Source organism: Leuciscus leuciscus (assembly GCF_965113295.1).
Source record: "Leuciscus leuciscus genome assembly, chromosome: 3".
NCBI classification, from domain to species: domain Eukaryota; kingdom Metazoa; phylum Chordata; class Actinopteri; order Cypriniformes; family Leuciscidae; genus Leuciscus; species Leuciscus leuciscus.
The window spans coordinates 7,246,388-7,264,230 of NC_138727.1; the positions used below are offsets into that span (position 1 = coordinate 7,246,388).

At 38.7% G+C, this 17,843-nt stretch overlaps 1 protein-coding gene and 1 long non-coding RNA gene across 2 annotated transcripts in view; one reads left to right on the forward strand and one right to left on the reverse strand.

The window, feature by feature from the left end:
- The window catches only part of LOC309494418 (receptor tyrosine-protein kinase erbB-4-like), a 175,111-nt gene that overhangs the window by 63,697 nt on the left and 93,571 nt on the right, over positions 1–17,843 (forward strand). The gene's annotated exons all lie outside the window — the stretch shown is intronic.
- Positions 12,299–17,843, reverse strand: part of LOC309494586 — a 109,805-nt gene continuing 104,260 nt past the window's right edge. The window contains exon 2 of the long non-coding RNA XR_014204386.1: positions 12,299–12,343. This is a non-coding gene — a long non-coding RNA (uncharacterized lncRNA). The remainder of the gene's footprint in view (positions 12,344–17,843) is intronic.

Consider the following 17,843-nt stretch of genomic DNA (forward strand, 5'->3'; position numbering starts at 1 on the left):
AGTTTGTGTGTAAATGTATGGTATTTGACCAACTTTTTCCACTTTTGATGTAATTTCTAGCGAGAAATTTGTATTGTTGTAATTAAATATTTGCTTAGTTGTTACTAAAGCTCTCGCTATCTTGTTGTAGATCATTAAACCGTTATGCTGCCTTAAAAATATGTCCAAATCAATTTCGTGAGGTTCATTCGTGCACAAATGCTGCCTGTAGTCATTGCCTGCAAGGCAACAAGTCAGCTGTATAAGCTTTCAGATGCAGCCGTTGTCTGAGGCGATAAATACTGAGATGAATGTCAACGGCCCATGAGAAAAGAAATATTCAGTTGCACGCTACAGGATTTAATCTATGAAGACATTTTAAATGTAGTTTTTTAACGTTTGATTGATGTGGTTTTAGCTTGTTATTCTCTGTATTTAAAGCCTAATGCATTCGTGAACACAGTGACGTTTCACGAAGTAGCAAAATGGTCACATCAATCTTGCATGATTTATCATAAATCTTCATGCTTTTGCAGCTCATAGCTGAACGCTGCCAAATAATCATTATAATACACACGTGACACAGAGAGCCACACACACACATCAGGCACATAGAAACACTCAAAGGCCTCATGGGAAAGTAGCTGAATAATGAGAAGACACCTCTGGCAGCTTAATTACTGCGCACATCTGTCAGCATCACACATGGAGCAGGTGCCATCGCCTCAGACAAAGTTCCTTTCAGTGCTTCTGATATTAAAGAAAAACACAGGAAAGAGGGTCCCTGCTTGCCTTTGGGAGACTTTTCTTGCTTCTCTTGCTAGGCCTCAATCGATTATCAAAATGCAAGCATCTAAATGATTTTCCTCATCGTATAACATTGATGTTCCATTTGGAAACAGTAGTCAACTACATTAGTTAACATGAACTAACAATGTATTTTTCAATGTATTCTGATATTTCAGTTGTATTTTTATTAAATAACGCTAACTGGGAAACGGGAATATTAGATTTCAATAACTCAAATTTCTCAAAAAATTATCACAAGATCAGTTTATTTGAGCTATGCTATGCACATTCATTGTATTGAACTGTCAAAAATTATTCCATTTATATCCATTGTTATTTGCCCTTACAGACATTTGGAGAGATCAATAAAACATAATTGTAAGCTCCATTAATTAATTTGTCCTCTTGGGGATGTAGGCTTTTATAAGGCACTCGTTTATACATTTTTGAATGAATACATTAAAAAATCCTAACCCTTACTGATCCTACATCAGTCTAGCTCAATGAACAGAATAAAACTGATTTAAAACTGTTCATTCAGACAGTCCGATGATGTGACCTTGCTTTTCATCTTGTGCCCTTCAGCGCTAACTCTTTTAGTGTTGTAAAAAGGCACTGCTTTAACCACAGGTTTATCAAAGAGCACGAGGCGTCAAAGGTGATGCAATCCATGCGACATCCTTCAATCTCAATGCATTATGCATAGAACACTGTCAAAGGGTGAACAGTAAAATGCATAAAATAAACCAGAAAATACAATAGCACACAAAGGCAGGTTTTTTTTTATAAGATCTATCTGTTATTCCACAGAGAATATGAAAGCTTTCATTTGCAGGGCATCTTGTATAAAAATGATGGATTTAAAGAAATAAAACTGCTATTGTATTCTCACATATGTGTGAAATGGGACCATAACCTCCTTCCAACATCTTTTTTTCGACACACTTCGCCCTAAAGCATTACGTGCTCCAAATCCGGACAATAGGGAAGTCAGTGACCAAGGTTAATGTGGATCCGTGATATCCTGCGATTTTCTCACAAGGCACTGGCTATAGACAGATGTCAGGGATTTAATCATCTGTCAAAGAGCGCACACACATATAAGCAACCCAGCCATGCGGGGGGCGTAGAGAAATTTGCAAATCACAATTCATCTCTTGGAGTCCAAACTCTCGCAATTATTCTCCCATGCTGACTTCACATCATTTGTGTGAAGATTGTTTATTTCTTTCCAGTCAAGGTAAAAATTAGGAAAACTTGGGAGTTTGTGTATAATCAGATAACCTATTTTTTTTTTATAGGTTAATTGGATTTGATCAAATGTGAAACATTTTCATTTTGGACAGCATGTGTTGAGTGATGTAACCATCCTAAAACAAAAAGTGTGCCAACATTGTTGTGAAGGGTTATGACAGTAGAACATTATGGGATGCCTCAGGGAACTTGAGCTTGGTTGAAGGTTAGGATTTACTTGTTATTGAATGGCTATGAAAACTGTTTATGCAAAGCCAACATCAACCTTGACGATTGCCATAAAAGGTAAATTCATCCACAGCCGTCCCATAAATATTTCAGGTATTTTCTCAAGGTCCGGAGCAATGCAGTGAAAATTGTCTTATTTTCATCAGCAAAAACGGATGCACAAAATGTCCTTGCTTGACTTTTTTCTGTTTGTTCTGCTTTTAGACCGTATTATACCTGGTAGAGTATAATATGGTCATAAGAACTCTTCACTGTTTTATAGCCTCTTCAGGTTTTCGGTTGATTTCAGATGAGTCCATGAGTAAAATAATGAATAGTGCTTACATCTCTGTTCTTTGCCTCATAAAAGCCCCACTCGTGAGGACAGGTTGCAGTGGAAAATGTAACTAGTTAAGGAGACTGGAGTTTCAACATTGTTTCAGATGTTTATTCTAAAACAAATTTGACAGTTGTTGACAACACATATAATGTTCGAAAGTTTGGGGTCAGTACATTTTTTAAATGCTTTTGAAAGAAGTCTTTTAATGCTCAGCAAGGCTGCATTTATTTTACCGTAAAATGCAGTGAAACAGTATTATTGTGAAATATGTTATTTGAAATTTGATATTTTTTGTAACAATGTAAAAGTCTTTAATGTCACGTCTGAACAGTAGTATAGTAAGAGTATTGATATTGAGCAGTTTGAGACATTGATCTCTTCTGAAACACTAAAGGAGACACATTTTGAGATTATTGGGTTTAAAGAAAAACATCAAAATTCAAACCTTCAAAATTAAATTTCTACGATTAACCAATGACAAGACACATGTCAGGATCACATGACAATCAGGGAATCACATGACAAGACACAGAAACATGACAATGTCAAGAAACAAAACCCAAACCGTGACAACAACAGGGATTCACAATACTGTATATCAATACCATATCGCATAATGACCTTTTTTCCCCCATTTATCTGTATTGAAATTGGATGTTTAATTGTGTGTGTTCATTTCTTCAGTTTTTACATTTAGATTACTTTTTCCATTATCTAACACTCAATGTTAATATTTAAAAACAAAACAAATTTTCAAACATTAATTTAATAACACTGTTAAAGGGTTAATTCACCCACAAATTGTCATCGACAGCACATTTTGTCATCGATTCACCCTCATATCGTTCCAAACCCATACATATTTTGTTCATCTTCAGAACACAAATCAAAATATTGCAAATGCGATTAAAGTTACATTTTCCATATTTGAGTGCTCTATACATGGCCGCTGATCAGTGTTTATATGTGAATAAAAGCCCAATTTAAATCTGTTCATCATATAAAGTGATCGTGTCTCTTCAGAAGACTTGGTTTTATTTCACGATCTCGCTTTAAAAGTTTTGGGTGAATGGACTTTCAATGGAGGGACAGAAATCTTTCAAATAGGGAAAATGTAACTTTAATCGCATTTGCAATATTTTGATTTGTGTTCTGAAGATGAACAAAATATTTATGGGTTTGGAACGATATGAGGGTGAATTTGTGTTTCGAAGATGAACGAATGTCTAATGGGTTTGGAATGACATGAGAAGATATTGATGACAGAATTGTCTTTTTTTTTGGGGGGGGGGGGGGGGGGGACTGTCCATTTAAATGTAATCTTTAACACTTCTATAATGTTGTGATACCAAAAATTCACTTGTAGCATTTAAAATGATTGGTTTTAATTTTTGTGTTTTACTTTTTAAGTATAGGTCAAACAAGTTTCATATAAAAAGAGGATTGTTAAGACTCTTGAAAGTCCCAACTAAAGTCGAAAAATTATTAATTACAGGCCTTAAATATCATCCATTCACTTCCATCATTTCTTAAATGGTTTCATGGTTCACACACTGCTCATTGACTCACACAGCAGCTTTAGACTTGCTGCTTGCTAGTCAGAGTCAGACTCAGGCCCCTTGGGTTCGGCCCCTCAGCCGATAAGGCTGTAGTAGCAGGCTGATAAATGGCACAGGCTCCGTGTTGCTCTGTATCTGTTTTGACAGCAGTCTCCCACTTTCTCCAGGCTTTGTGAATGTGTGGAGATTGCCACAACATACACCAATTAATTTTAATCTACCTGTCTCCTGCTCTCCCCTAATGAGAGGCAGGCTCCTGTGTGCATAAGCAGAATATTAACTGTTTGGGAAAATACACGGTCACACTCGTCGGTGCTCAGAGGAACTCTTTGGCTTTCACATATCAGGATATCATGAATAATATGAGAAATGTTGTATACTGTTCTGCTCTAGGGCAGGAAGATGATTTTTGTTTGAAGCGTTTTCTGGCAGAATAAGTGTTTACGAACACCATACAGTATAAACGTCAAAAGTCATTGTATAGCTGTTTCACTCTGTTATTGTTTTGAATAAGCGACATCTAGCGGTGAAACATACTGACCTTTAACCTCTTCCACTTTAAGGCATATTTTGGAATCCCGCCTGAATTTAACACAGCCAAGTTCAAATATTAAACCTACACACATACAGTGAAGGAAATGTAAAAACATGATCTTGTACTATCTCTACAAGCATTATCTTTTTTTAATGTTTTTTTTCTAAGGTACGTTTATAAAAGCTACTTCAATGCCCTAATTGAACTAAGGCCTAATCCTGGCTTTAATCTAAGCCCTGTCTGTGAAACTTGACACTTAAATCACAAAAGGTAAAATGTGTTTTTACATTTGATGTTTGAGATATTACTTGCTGCATTACTTGCATCAAGTTGTTGTTTCTTTTCTTTTCCTTCATGTCAAATCACAAGTTAGGTTACCCATTCTGCTATGACATTTAAAGGATAATTCCGGTATTTAACACCTTGAGTCTATTATAGTTTGTTATGGATGAACTAGAGTGGTGGACACAGAAATTTTGACGATGGGTCCTGTCTCGACTTTTTGACTCTTTTAGAATCACCTTTGACCGCTTCAGAGTGGCTGTCTATGGGCATGCACGAACATGTCCTTAAAACAACCCTTAACGTTCGTTTTCAAAACTGTGCAACTCACCGAGTGGTTAGTGGTGTTCGTTGATGATTAAAAACAAGTAGCGTAGCGAAATACAGTTTATGTCGTGTTTTATATGTCATTTTGTAAAATCCCATTGATTTCTGTTGGAGGACTCATTGCTGGTTGATATTACTGCGCTACCGGAAATGGAAAAGGGGGCTGTTTACATTTGGTTGTAGTCGTTTTGCTCAGTTCTCCGTCTCTCAGAAGGCTAGCGTGAGCAGAGCAACTGTGCTCTATGCGCTAGACACCGAGTTCCGCGCAGCGTCCTTGTACGGCAAAGTGGTTGTCGCCATCAAGTGGTCGGGAGTGTGCTAATGCTTCAGACTCAAATATCGAGCGGATGTTTATACGCGGTTGTGAGGTATCTGAAAAAATAGTTCCACTATAGCAAATAACACGGATTGAAATCATACATTGCGCCGATATATTTGTTTTTAATCATCAACGAACACCACTTACCACTTGGTGAGTTGCACAGTTTTGAAAACGAATGTTAAGGGTTGTTTTAAGGACATGTTCGTGCATGCCCATAGACAGCCACTCTGAAGCGGTCAAAGGCGATTTTAAAAGAGTCAAAAAGTCGAGACAGGACCCATCGTCCAAATTTCTGTGTCCACCACTCTAGTTAATCCATAACAAACTACAAAATAGACTCAAGGTGTTAAATACCGCAATTATCCTTTAATGATGTTTAACTAACACATTCGAAACATTATTTTACTACTTACAACTTTATTGTAGGATACTTGCATCATTAGGTTTTACCAGCATTTAAAGTCGACTTGAAATGGAAGTTGAGAGTTTTTTTCCCCTTCCCTATTGCAACATATATCTGAGTGAAACAGCTTTGTGAAGAAGGAAAACAAATGTATGGTGGGGCTTGATTTTGTTCATGGGAAATTGATTGGATGGTTGTGGTCTGCTATTGGTCAGTCTCATGTGAGTGACAGGATGTCCCGCCCTAGAAATTTCTTAGTTTATAGAGTTTCTCTGAGGTTTGTTTGCAGACTTTGGTATTTAATCAGATCATAGCAGTTTGTAGAGATTTCTTCTGAAACTTGACAGGCCTTCTCTCATGAGAAGCTGGAGATCTGCTTCGAGGAGAAACAGTTTAGACTTTAAACGATCCCATTTGTGATTTTTCTATCCTATGGAGATAAAAGTCTAGATAATATATTTTTTTTCTTTCTTTTTACATTTCCTGAGGTCTAACGAAAGCGAACTGAACTCATCTGACATCTGAATTTGTAATCACCTCTTTCTTAAACTTTATTGTCCTCATAGCTTTCTTATTCTCCGCATCTAAATGCATGTGATTACACATACTCTTTGTGAATACACACAGTCTTTGCTGTGATTAGTAGGCAGGGGACTGGACTACATTTGCAAACCATCCTAGATTGAAATTCCATTTCATCTAGGAGAGGTCACTGCAACATATGGATGTTGAGAATCTCCGTCTCTCACATTTATGATTTGAATACATTATTTCTGTTAGGTGAAATCTCATTAGTTAGCTAACTGCAAGAGCTTCGTGTATAGGGCACAAATTGAGGATTTTTCATTCTATTGTAGATTTTGTGTGGATCAAAAGTTTAATGCGTTCAATTGCAGTGTATGCATTTTATCCATTATCCAGTGTCAAACCTGGGTAAAACTGTGGCGCTTCTACTGATTGGTTTTTAATGAATACAAACTGTTGGACAACTGCACATTAAGACTAAAACCACAAACTTTTTTTTTTCCCTTGCAAGAAAATTTGATTGGAACAAGTAGTTGGAGTTGTCCTCTAACCCAGGTGTGCTGATTATTAATCATAAATTGCAGCAATCTCAGATGAGCTCTGATAGGCTGATTTGCAGAGGTCTTCCTGTTATTGAACGTCCTGCTGTTCTCAACAATCACCTGATAGTGTCCTGCTAAGTGGACTTCACAGAGAATTTGTATAAATCTTATATAATTATGTATATTAGTAACCACAGACAAGGCTAGTCCCAGACTAAAAAGCATGTTTGAGCTGTTTTAACTGAAAGCAACTTCAGGACAAAATGGGACAAAATGTCCTAATTGAACTAAGGCCTAGTCCTGGCTTAATCTAAGCCATTATACAATGATTATACAATGTCATGCTGAAAACTTCTACCTTCACGATTCAATTAACAAATGTAAATAAAATGTACAATTAGGCAAATTATTGATTTTGGACTCATAGAGCCCTGTGACAAACTTTTGATTATTTTACCCTCTCCCTCTGTAATGTGCTGAAATTGTGGTAATAAAAGTGAAGGCAGTGTCAAAGTTTTAATGTCAGTCAATGAGTGATAGTGAAAGAGTCATTACTCTCAGTCCATTGAGTTCATTATTGCCTCTCGCTGTAATAACCGTATATCAGAGAACTCCGCAACTCATTTGCTCCCATTCTGTATTTATTGATTCACTGTTTAAGGTCAGACGTCCAGGTCAAGGCATAAAGCTCATAATGTTTAATAATATGAAGCCTTGCACACAGAGGAGAAAATCTCTTTATTCAATGAATCTAAGCCCATGATTAAAACACTAATGACTGATATTATTGCAAATTATAGTACAATCAGAAATATGCAATGTCATATTTAATAGTTTTGTAATGTCATAGTTAATATAGTCTTGATAAAATTGTAGTGTGAATTCTGACAGCATTAAGATTGTTGGTGTTGTTAACTACAATTATCACAAATCATTTTCGGTAATTGAAATAAAGTTGAATGAAAAAAATTAATATAGAAATATTAGATAAAAAAAGTTAATCTTAAAAAATTTTAAGGAAATTTGAGAGATTGTCTTGGCAACTAACTGAAATAAAAAAGTTTAAGTAAAAATATAAAACTGATATAAAAATAAATATATAACTAATAAATAAAACCCCTAAACTAAAATAAAAAATTTATAAACTAATAATGGACTAAAATGTTTTATTAAAATAAAAGCTAACTCAATATATTCATAACTATTATAAATACACTGGTTTCCTTGCTAACTACAAAGTATGATATATTACTAATCTAATGGTTTATCTTGCTGTTATAGTGATTAGTATAGTGGCACTATTGATGGTATAGTGAGAGAGGAAAAATGATGTCAATGCTTTTGCGTTCTTGTCTCACAAATGTTTTGCATTCCCCCGAGAAATATTGTGTCCACTCACAAAATGTCCGCGTTCATCCGAGAAACTTTGCGTTCGCTTGCAAAGAACACAAGTTTTGCGAGCGTACGCAAAGTTTCCCGAAGGAACGTAAAACTTATGCGAGTGAATGAAAACGCATTGAAATGAATTTGTTTTTCTAGCATCTCATATTTTTTTTTCCATCACCATGTCGCTCAGTAGAGACATCATTTAAGGCATAAATTATATATATTAAGGGATAAGACTACACAGACTAGCAAACTATTTTAGGATTTCTATTGAAGAATAGAGATTACAGATTACCCTCAGAAAGTGATTATCCTCAGCTAATTGAATCGTTTAGGTTTGGATTTGGCCCAACACTGAATATTATTATCTGCAGGTATTAGTATGAATCTCGCCTATACATTTATTGTTCTGAATATTACTGTTGGTGGAACGCCTGGTAAAGATATGCCAGTCTGAACTGTTGGCCTTCAGACAGAAGACTCTGTCGACTGGGATTAGTTGACTGTTTAAAGGTGAACTAAGTAACTTTTTTTACCTTAACCGAACAGCTTCGGAGTCATTGGAATAGTTATATTACTTTTTTCGGGTTGAATGGTGGTCGTCTCGCACCCCCCAAGCACCTGTGAGCCCAAGCACTTTTCCTCTTCGGTCCCCCTACAGGTTGGAAGCGGAATTGTCCATTACCGCTGTTGTAAATAATTTAACACAGCCTACCGTCACACGCACGCTATTTGTTTATCCAGCACCGGCTTTGGAAATAACGATGTAACAATGATTTTATGAAAGTATGATGTATTGCGACATCAGAAAAACAAAATAATGACAATGCTTGCTATTTTTTGTTTGCTACTGTAACGCTTGCCGTAAAGCAAGTCAAATTTGTTGTTTCTTAGGTTAGGTTATAGGTTAGGTTAGGTTACTTTATTGGTACCCGTAGGCAAACTAGTTTTACAGTCTAAGAGGCAGGACATCCTTAAAACTCTGTTGACCACAACATAACATGCAACACACAAAACATTAAAACATATAAAAACAAGTAGTAAAAGAAAAAAAGGAGGAACAGAGAACAGTACATGACCAGAGTGCTAGTGCGTTTTGTGCAAATAATTTTACCATTTGTTTAACAGAGTGATTGCCGCTGGTACAAAACAGTTTTTAAATCTTGTGGTTCTGTAACCAGGAACTTTTAGCCTCTAAACTTTTAACTTTAGCCTCCGTCCAGAGGGAGGGTCTTATGTCTCATTCGAACTACAGATCCAGATACAGATTCGCAAAGCGAATGCAGAATGCATTTCAGTGCCGTTCACCCTGTTACAAGTTGATGAACCACTGAAACCATTTTGGAAACATTATTTTAAGGTACAAGGCACTGCAAGGCAGGAATCAGCCTCATGCTTTCTGTTGTGGGGCATTTTTAGGATGGCATTGAGAGATCAGAGGCAAAGAGCAGCAGCTGACCGACTCTTAGGGCGTTTTCTGCAAGATCCACACGATTTGAAAGGCTCAGAATACATTGAGCTGTAAGTGTGGCATACTGTGTTGCTCTTGATTATTTCAGCTCATATTCCTATAAATTCCGCACTTTAATGGCATCACATTTTGCTGTTGTGTTATGCTGAAATATCCTGTGATGATAGCAATGGGATATTATGTAGTAAACCATAATGTGTGATTTGCAGATAAATTACATCTATTAGAAAGGCAACAGCCATGTAAGTAAAGCATTATGGCCGCTGCTTTGTTTTCATCTTATACTCTCAATGGCCTTAATCTTGTTCTAAATGACATGATGGATTTGGAAATCAAAGCAGGAGCCTGATGTTCAAAGGATTGTCTAAAAGTGCTTTATACCACCTCTCAGTAATCTCTGAAAGGTCAGCTCTCAGAAATATTTCAGTATAGAAGAAAACTTACATAATGAGGAGAACTATTTAATGACCTATTCAAGCTTGTATAGTCTTAAATCCAAAGGCAGTTATTCTCGATATCAGTGCGCACTGTTTCTGAAATCTCTGAAACACCTTGATTGTAGTCTTGAGTTTTCTTCCAGGAACATAGACGTCACAAAATCCCTCATTTAAATAATTTCTGCCCAAGGAATTCACAAAATGAAGGGGGCGGGGCCGGGTTGAGTTGCGTTAGTAGTGTGTTAAAAATCTTCTCATCTTCAAATCGCGTTCTTCTAATTCTTCTGAGGTAAATCCAAGTGAAACAGCACAGCACAAACACAGTCTTCCAAACTCGATGAAAAGCAGAGGAGTAAGTTACTGAAGTCTCTGATTCTTTGTTTTGAGGTAATGAGGGTGTTTACAGGTCTGCGTTCCTCCGCATGGATCATTTGCATGTCAATCGCGCGTGCGCGCATGGGCGTGGTCACATTAGAGTTAATTAGGACGCGTTTGAGAAACTGTACATGCCGCTGCTTTTTATACGGATTACTTAAACAGAGAATATTTGTTTTTTATATAATTTACATACTTTAAAAATAGAGACTCCAAGCGTTGTATAGACATGCGTTTCAAGTCTGTGTGGTCATTATGTTACAGGTCATTTTCTGTCGCGTTTCAGAATGAGTTTCACATTGAGAGAGACGGCAGAACGCGCATCATGTTTATTTTCTTTATTTTACGAAAAACACAACATTTTGTTTTTAAAGCGCACACAAATAAAAGAAGACATTTAACAGTTTTGAATGGTGTATTACACAATTATGTAAGATCAAAATCAACAGAGTATTTTGAGTCTCTTTTGCACTGATAAGAAAAAAACGCGCCGGCGCGATAGCCGACCTCAGGGGGTTAACTCGCAGTTATGGTAAGGGGCGTGACATTTCCAAAACAAGCTCAAAGCGGGTGACCAATCACAGCACACTGGTCCAGCTGACCAATCAGAGTACATTGCACTTTTTGGAAGGAGGGGCTTCATTAAGACAGGAACGAAACAGAACGCTTTAAAGTCAGACTGCTATGGCAATAATGTAAAATGTGTGGAAGCATGAAACCCTATTCTAGTAGAGCCCAAAAAACAAAATTAAGACTTTGAAAAAGGGCATACTAGGTCATCTTTAAATAGGCAAAAATTTGGCAGAAATTGTTTCTTCTCTCTGATCAATAATGAAACTATCGCCTTCTCTAGAGCTGCTTTATAGCTTAATTGAATTAATTTCATTATTGATGGACATCTAAGCTACACTGTTACTGAGCTGAACTGAGTAATAATATTCAGTTTTCTGTTGAGCTGCTTTAGCTGAATCAAAGTTGTTTCATGATTGATGAAATTTTGCAACATTAACACTTTCATTTTTCCTGTTTATGACTATGAATTGTTCAATTGCATATAAAGTGCTATATAAATAAATGTGACTTGACTTGATTTTGAAACGTAAGTATTTCGGGCAGAAACTACCATGGTAATCAGTGGTAGACCACGTTGTATTTTCAATAGTAGAAATGTGACCCTGGATCACAAAACCAGTCTTATGTTGCACGGGTATATTTGTGGCAATAGCCAACAAAACATTGTATGGGTCAAAATTATAGATTTTTCTTTTATGCCAAAAATCATCATGATATTAAGTAAAGATCATGTTCCATGAAGATATTTAGTAAATTTCCCACCTTAAATATATAAAACATTTATTTTTGTGAATGGATGCAGCACTATCGCCAATAGAAATGGACAACTTTAAAGGCGATTTTCTCAATATTTAGATTTTTCTGTACCCTCAGATTCCAGATTTTCAAATAGTTGTATCTCGGCCAAATATTGTCCTATCCTAACAAACCATACATCAATGGAAAGATTATGTATTCAGCTTTCAGGTGATGTATACATCTCAATTTTAAAGAAATTACCCATAAGACTGGTTTTGTGGTCCAGGGTCACAAATAAGCTATTTCGTGCAGGGAACACTAATTATGATCCTAGTATTGTGTTAAAACGTTAAAACTTTTAATAAATTACATTTAGTGAAATGACTGTGTAGAATAATAAGCTTCACATAAGCTTTTATGTTTATTTTATATAGAACATCTAATTTAAAAAATGTATTTTAAGTGTTTTGTGTAAATTTATTTCATGCAGTCAATTTTTTTCAGTTAAAAATCAAAAAATCCAACAAGAGTCAAACAAGATAACTTTACTAGAGAAGCAACACTGCATAAGATATTGAGTCTTTTAGAGAAATGAATCTTTAATACAAGTGTAAATTGTTCTTAGTGCACTGACAGATTTAACAGTTAAAAAGAAGTGACAACATTTTTCTGGTGCATGTAAGACAAAATACACTTACATTCAAAATGTAAAACAAATCTTGATATATTATGCAGCTGTTTACTAAGTAAATGCATCCTGTCATAAGAAGCTTTAGATAATTTATTTACAGCATAATGTACTTACTTATCAGAATCACAATCAGAAAGAGCTTTATTCACATATTTTCACATGTTTTGGTGACAGAAGCTTCCACAGCACAAACAGAATGGCAGTGACAAGACACAGATAATAAAAATAATTAATAAAAATAGAACAAAAAAAGAACAAATGCATATATCAGTGTCAAATATGGTTGGCCGTATTTAGTATTCCAAAATATTTAATGCGTATGAGGGGCGCCTTGGAAAACGATGCACATATTATTCCTTTACAAAGATGACCGACATGGAATGAATGATAATTTCAATGACTGCGAGGTATCACAGCGTGTGTTCTGTGGACATCTGTGTCTGATTTCTGAACAGAGTCAATACAAAGGCTCAGAGATGCTGTTCATTAAATGTTATAACACTCAAAATACATCAAAACCACACAGAAGATGAATGTTTATCAAGAATCAGAATACCCAGATGTTTTGTGACAGTAACTAATTAATAGTGCAGTTTCATTTCACGGCTGTGTGAAGAAATGTCTCTAAATGATATTATTGCAAGCACTGCAGCATCATTTAAACCAAATAAATGTTTAAACTGAACTATTTACAGTTTTGAAAATTGAAACCAGTTTCATGTTAATGTGTTCTAAAATGTTATAATTAATTTAATTTGGTATAGAAAGGAAATGGAGACTTGATGTACTGTAGCTAGTTCCTGAGCTGAAAGTATTTAAGCTCATATTAAAGCTTTTTTTATTTAAAAAAAAAAAAAATTTTGCATTACAGACTTTTTTTAATTTGTACTAACACTGGGATAATTCGAAATTGTTTAGTGATAATTGATGCCACAGATGCTGTCAGTAGAGCTTCCCTTAACTGTCACCCTTCTTTTTGAGCATAGATGTGAAAATGCACTATCCAAAATGAAATGACTGTAATTCATGAATGCTTTGGAAAGCACATCAAAAAATTGAGGTGTAAAAAGGTTATAGAGGTTTAAATTTAGCAAATGTACTGTACTAAAAATATATATATATATATATATATATATATATATAGAACCTTGATTCTCAGACCTTTCTGACGAAAATGTGTTTTGTCACAAAAGTTTTGATGATAAAACACATTTTTCAATATGAAACATGACACCACCACTAGGGGGAGCCCGCTAAAAGATTTTAAAGTACTGTTTCCAGGGTAACGCAATGTCCAATTTTAAGGATGAATTTTGAGTGTTTATATATGATGATTATTTCTAAAATATGTGATAAAAAGGCAATAAAAAAGCGGCAAGCGGCCCACTAGAGAGATGGTGACAGTTAAGGGGTTAAAGGTGAAGTATGTACGTTTTTTCTTTATGTTATAATACATTCTCTTAACCCAGCTTATTTTACATTGACTACTATTCATGGGGTTATCTCCCCAGATAGTGAAAACACTGAGCCCTCCAGGCACCATCGAAACACTGAGAGCGGTCCATTCAGACCTGTCAATCACTTACGACCGCAACCAATAGCAAGAGTTTTGGGTGTGGCTACTCTAGCAGGCGGAGCCAGAGGCGGTTTAGCCAGTGTGGGACAATGACCGACGCATTACAATGTAAAAAGACATTCAGCTTCGGTTACAGACCTTTAAAGATTAAACAGGTCATGAACAAATACAAGCGAACGGGGCATTACAATACAACGCGCTACAATGGACGCTTCAGTACCATACAGCATCATCATGCATGTTTTTATTGTTTACTTTGACGTGTCCACTGTCCAGTGTAGACAGCCTCAAACAGTTGTGGCATGTCATGTCAAAAATGAGTAAATGTCTATTGTAAGCAAGACGCTCGTGTTCGCTCTAGACAGAATGTTAGCTCAATTGCTTTTTTAATGACACATAGCAACACAGCTAAAATAACTCCTAATATGTTGGGTCTTTTATTGAAAGTATAGTCTACTTGTACCTGTTGAGACATGCCTTCACGAGCAGCCGTAAAAGCTGTGTTTGTGATTTGGGAAGACATGGCGTGCAAAAGGGGCGTTTGCAAAATATGCTTTATTTTTGTAATCCCGCTAGGTGCTTCTAGTGTCGCAGTCACAGACTACATACTTCGCCTTTAAATAGTAAAGATCTCAGCATATTCCTTAGTGTATAGTGACTAGCATTGCTTGTAACTCCTCTAATATTTCCGACAGTGGTTGTTAGATAAAATTTCCCATACTCAGTGCATGCATAAGCATTCATCAAGAAGAGTATCAGCGTATGTTCTGTCAAGCTGTTTATCTGTATCCCGTCTACAGGATCAGGCGACATGAGCTGTTAATGTAGCTGGGCTACATTAAGTGCAAAACTCTTTTCAGGGTTATAAGAAGAGAACGGCTGCAGGAAATTGACTGGGACAAGTCATTAAATCCTCTGTCTGCTTAATACAAATCTCTTCCACCTGTGTCTCACCAGCAGGTGATGCCTCGCTGCTCGCTGAGAAATCCAAAAGAACCGGATAATCAATTTGATGAAAAGGGTTTTATATTAAAGAGATGATAGTGATTCACAGCAGCACAGAAATCATTTGTGTCATTGTACATTGTGGAAATGATCACACATATTTGGGCCTATTATATATTTTATATGAATAAAATATATTTTTTATAAGTGTTAGTCCATTAGAAGGAACGAGGGAGTCTAAGCAAGAAAGGAAATTTAGATGTTGTCTTATATTTGATTAACCAAAATGTTATTTTACAAAACAAGTACTATGGTACTATGGTGTGTTTTTAGTGTAGAGAAAACGTCTCGGGTTACGACTGTAACCCTTGTTCCCCTTCGAGGGAACTCGCACTGCGTCGTCGTCGTGACGACACTTTGGGGAACCCCCTTAGCGTAACGCATCTGAAGCATGAATGAAATCTGTCCAATCCTGATTGGTGCTGCGTCATGACGTAGTAGATGACGGCATAACCGGAAGATACAAAGGGACGCTGGCACAAACACACGTTAGCTCCTTTGCGATGAAGCAAGCGCTCTGCCCGTGATAGGTGTGGCGACGAGACGCAGTGTCTCGTTCCCTTCTCGGGGAACAAGGGTTACAGTCGTAACCCGAGACGTTCCCCTTCGAGGGAACTCGCACTGCGTCGTCGTCGTGACGACACTTTGGGGAACGTAATGCCCACTATGCCACACCGTAATCACGCCCGCCCTAGTGTGAAGCTGGGAGACCAGGCACACTTAGGACGCGAGCACTCTGGCGCCAGGCGTCACAGGGAGTTGCAGACTGTAGAAGCGTATGAAGGTGTGCGGGGTGGCCCACCCGGCCGCCTCGCAGATCTCCTGAAGCGAGACGCCAGAAAGGAGGGCCACCGAGGAGGCCATGCCCCTGGTGGAATGTGCCCTCACGGCCATAGGTGAAGGCAAATTGCGCACCTGATAAGCCGTGGCTATAGCCTGGACAATCCAATTGCTGATTGTCTGCTTAGATGCAGGCAGCCCTTTCTTAGGTGAACCAAAGCACACCAACAACTGGTCTGACTTCCTCCATTGAGAAGACTTCTCCAAATAAACCCTAAGGGCTCTGACTGGGCAGAGCAGGTGAAGTCTCCCCTCTTCCGCCGTCACATGAGGTGGAGGATGGAAGGCCTGAAGAACCACTGACCGTGCCACATTAGATGGCACCTTGGGCACATAGCCCGGTCTAGGATGTAAGATGGCCTTAACTCCGCCAGGGGCAAACTCCAGGCAAGTTGGCGATATCGCCAAGGCCTGGAGATCCCCCACTCTCCTCAGAGAAGTGATAGCAAGGAGAAAGGCCACCTTAAGGGTCAGGTTCTTTGCCTCAGCCGACTCCAGTGGCTCGAAGGGGGCCTCAGCCAACCCCTCAAGTACCACCGCCAGGTCCCAGGTTGGGACTCTGGAGCGAGCCGCAGGCCTCATCCTCCGAGCCCCACGGAGGAAACGTACAACCAGATGGTGCCTCCCCAAGGGCCCATCACCTACAGGCGAGTGGAAAGCCGCAATGGCAGCCACATACACCTTAAGTGTGGACGGGGTAAGACCGGCGGAGAAACGATCTTGGAGGAACTCCAGCACTGAAGCCACTGGGCAGTTAACTGGGTCCACCTCACGCTCTCTACACCAAGTGGAAAACACATTCCACTTCAGGCTGTACAGTCTCCTGGTAGAAGGAGCCCTGGAGCTGAGTAGGGTCTCGACAACATCTGCTGACAGGCCAGCCTCTAGGTACCGAGCCCCCTCAGGGGCCAGACCCAGAGGTTCCACAGCTCTGGCCGGGGGTGAAATATTGTGCCCCCTGCCTGCGACAGCAGATCCCTCCTCAGAGGGACCTGCCACGGAAGGCCGTCCAGCAGTGCTACAATGTCCGAGAACCATACTCCAGGACTCCCGGGAGCAGAGCGATCGGGGGAAATGCGTACAGACGCAGCCTCGGCCACGTCTGCATCATGGCGTCCAGCCCCAGCGGAGCTGGATGCCTGAGAGAGAACCACAGTGGACAGTGGGACGTCTCTTGAGACGCGAACAGATCCACTTCCACTGGGCCGAATCTCACGCACATGGCTTCCACCACCTCTGGGTGGAGTCGCCACTCCCCGGGCCTCAGCCCCTGCCTCGACAGGACGTCTGCTCCCTGATTTTGGTCCTCGGGGACGTACATCGCTCTGAGAGACGACAGTTTCCCCTGGGACCACAGAAGGATCTGGTGTGCCAGTCTGCATAGAGGGCGCGACCTCAGACCCCCCTGAGGATTCAGATACGCGACTACAGAAGTGCTGTCCGAGCGTATCAGGACATGGTGGCCGCGGAGGTCTGGGAAAAAGCTCCTCAGAGCTTTGTAGACCGCCAGCATTTCCAGGCAGTTGATGTGCCAGGAAGAATGCCGGGTCTCCCACAGACCTCTCGCAAAGCGGCCGTCCATGACCGCGCCCCAACCAGTGAGGGAGGCATCTGTTGAAACGGTTTTCTGGCAACATGATGCTCCCAGTACCGGTCCCTGGGACAGGAACCAAGGTTTCCTCCATAT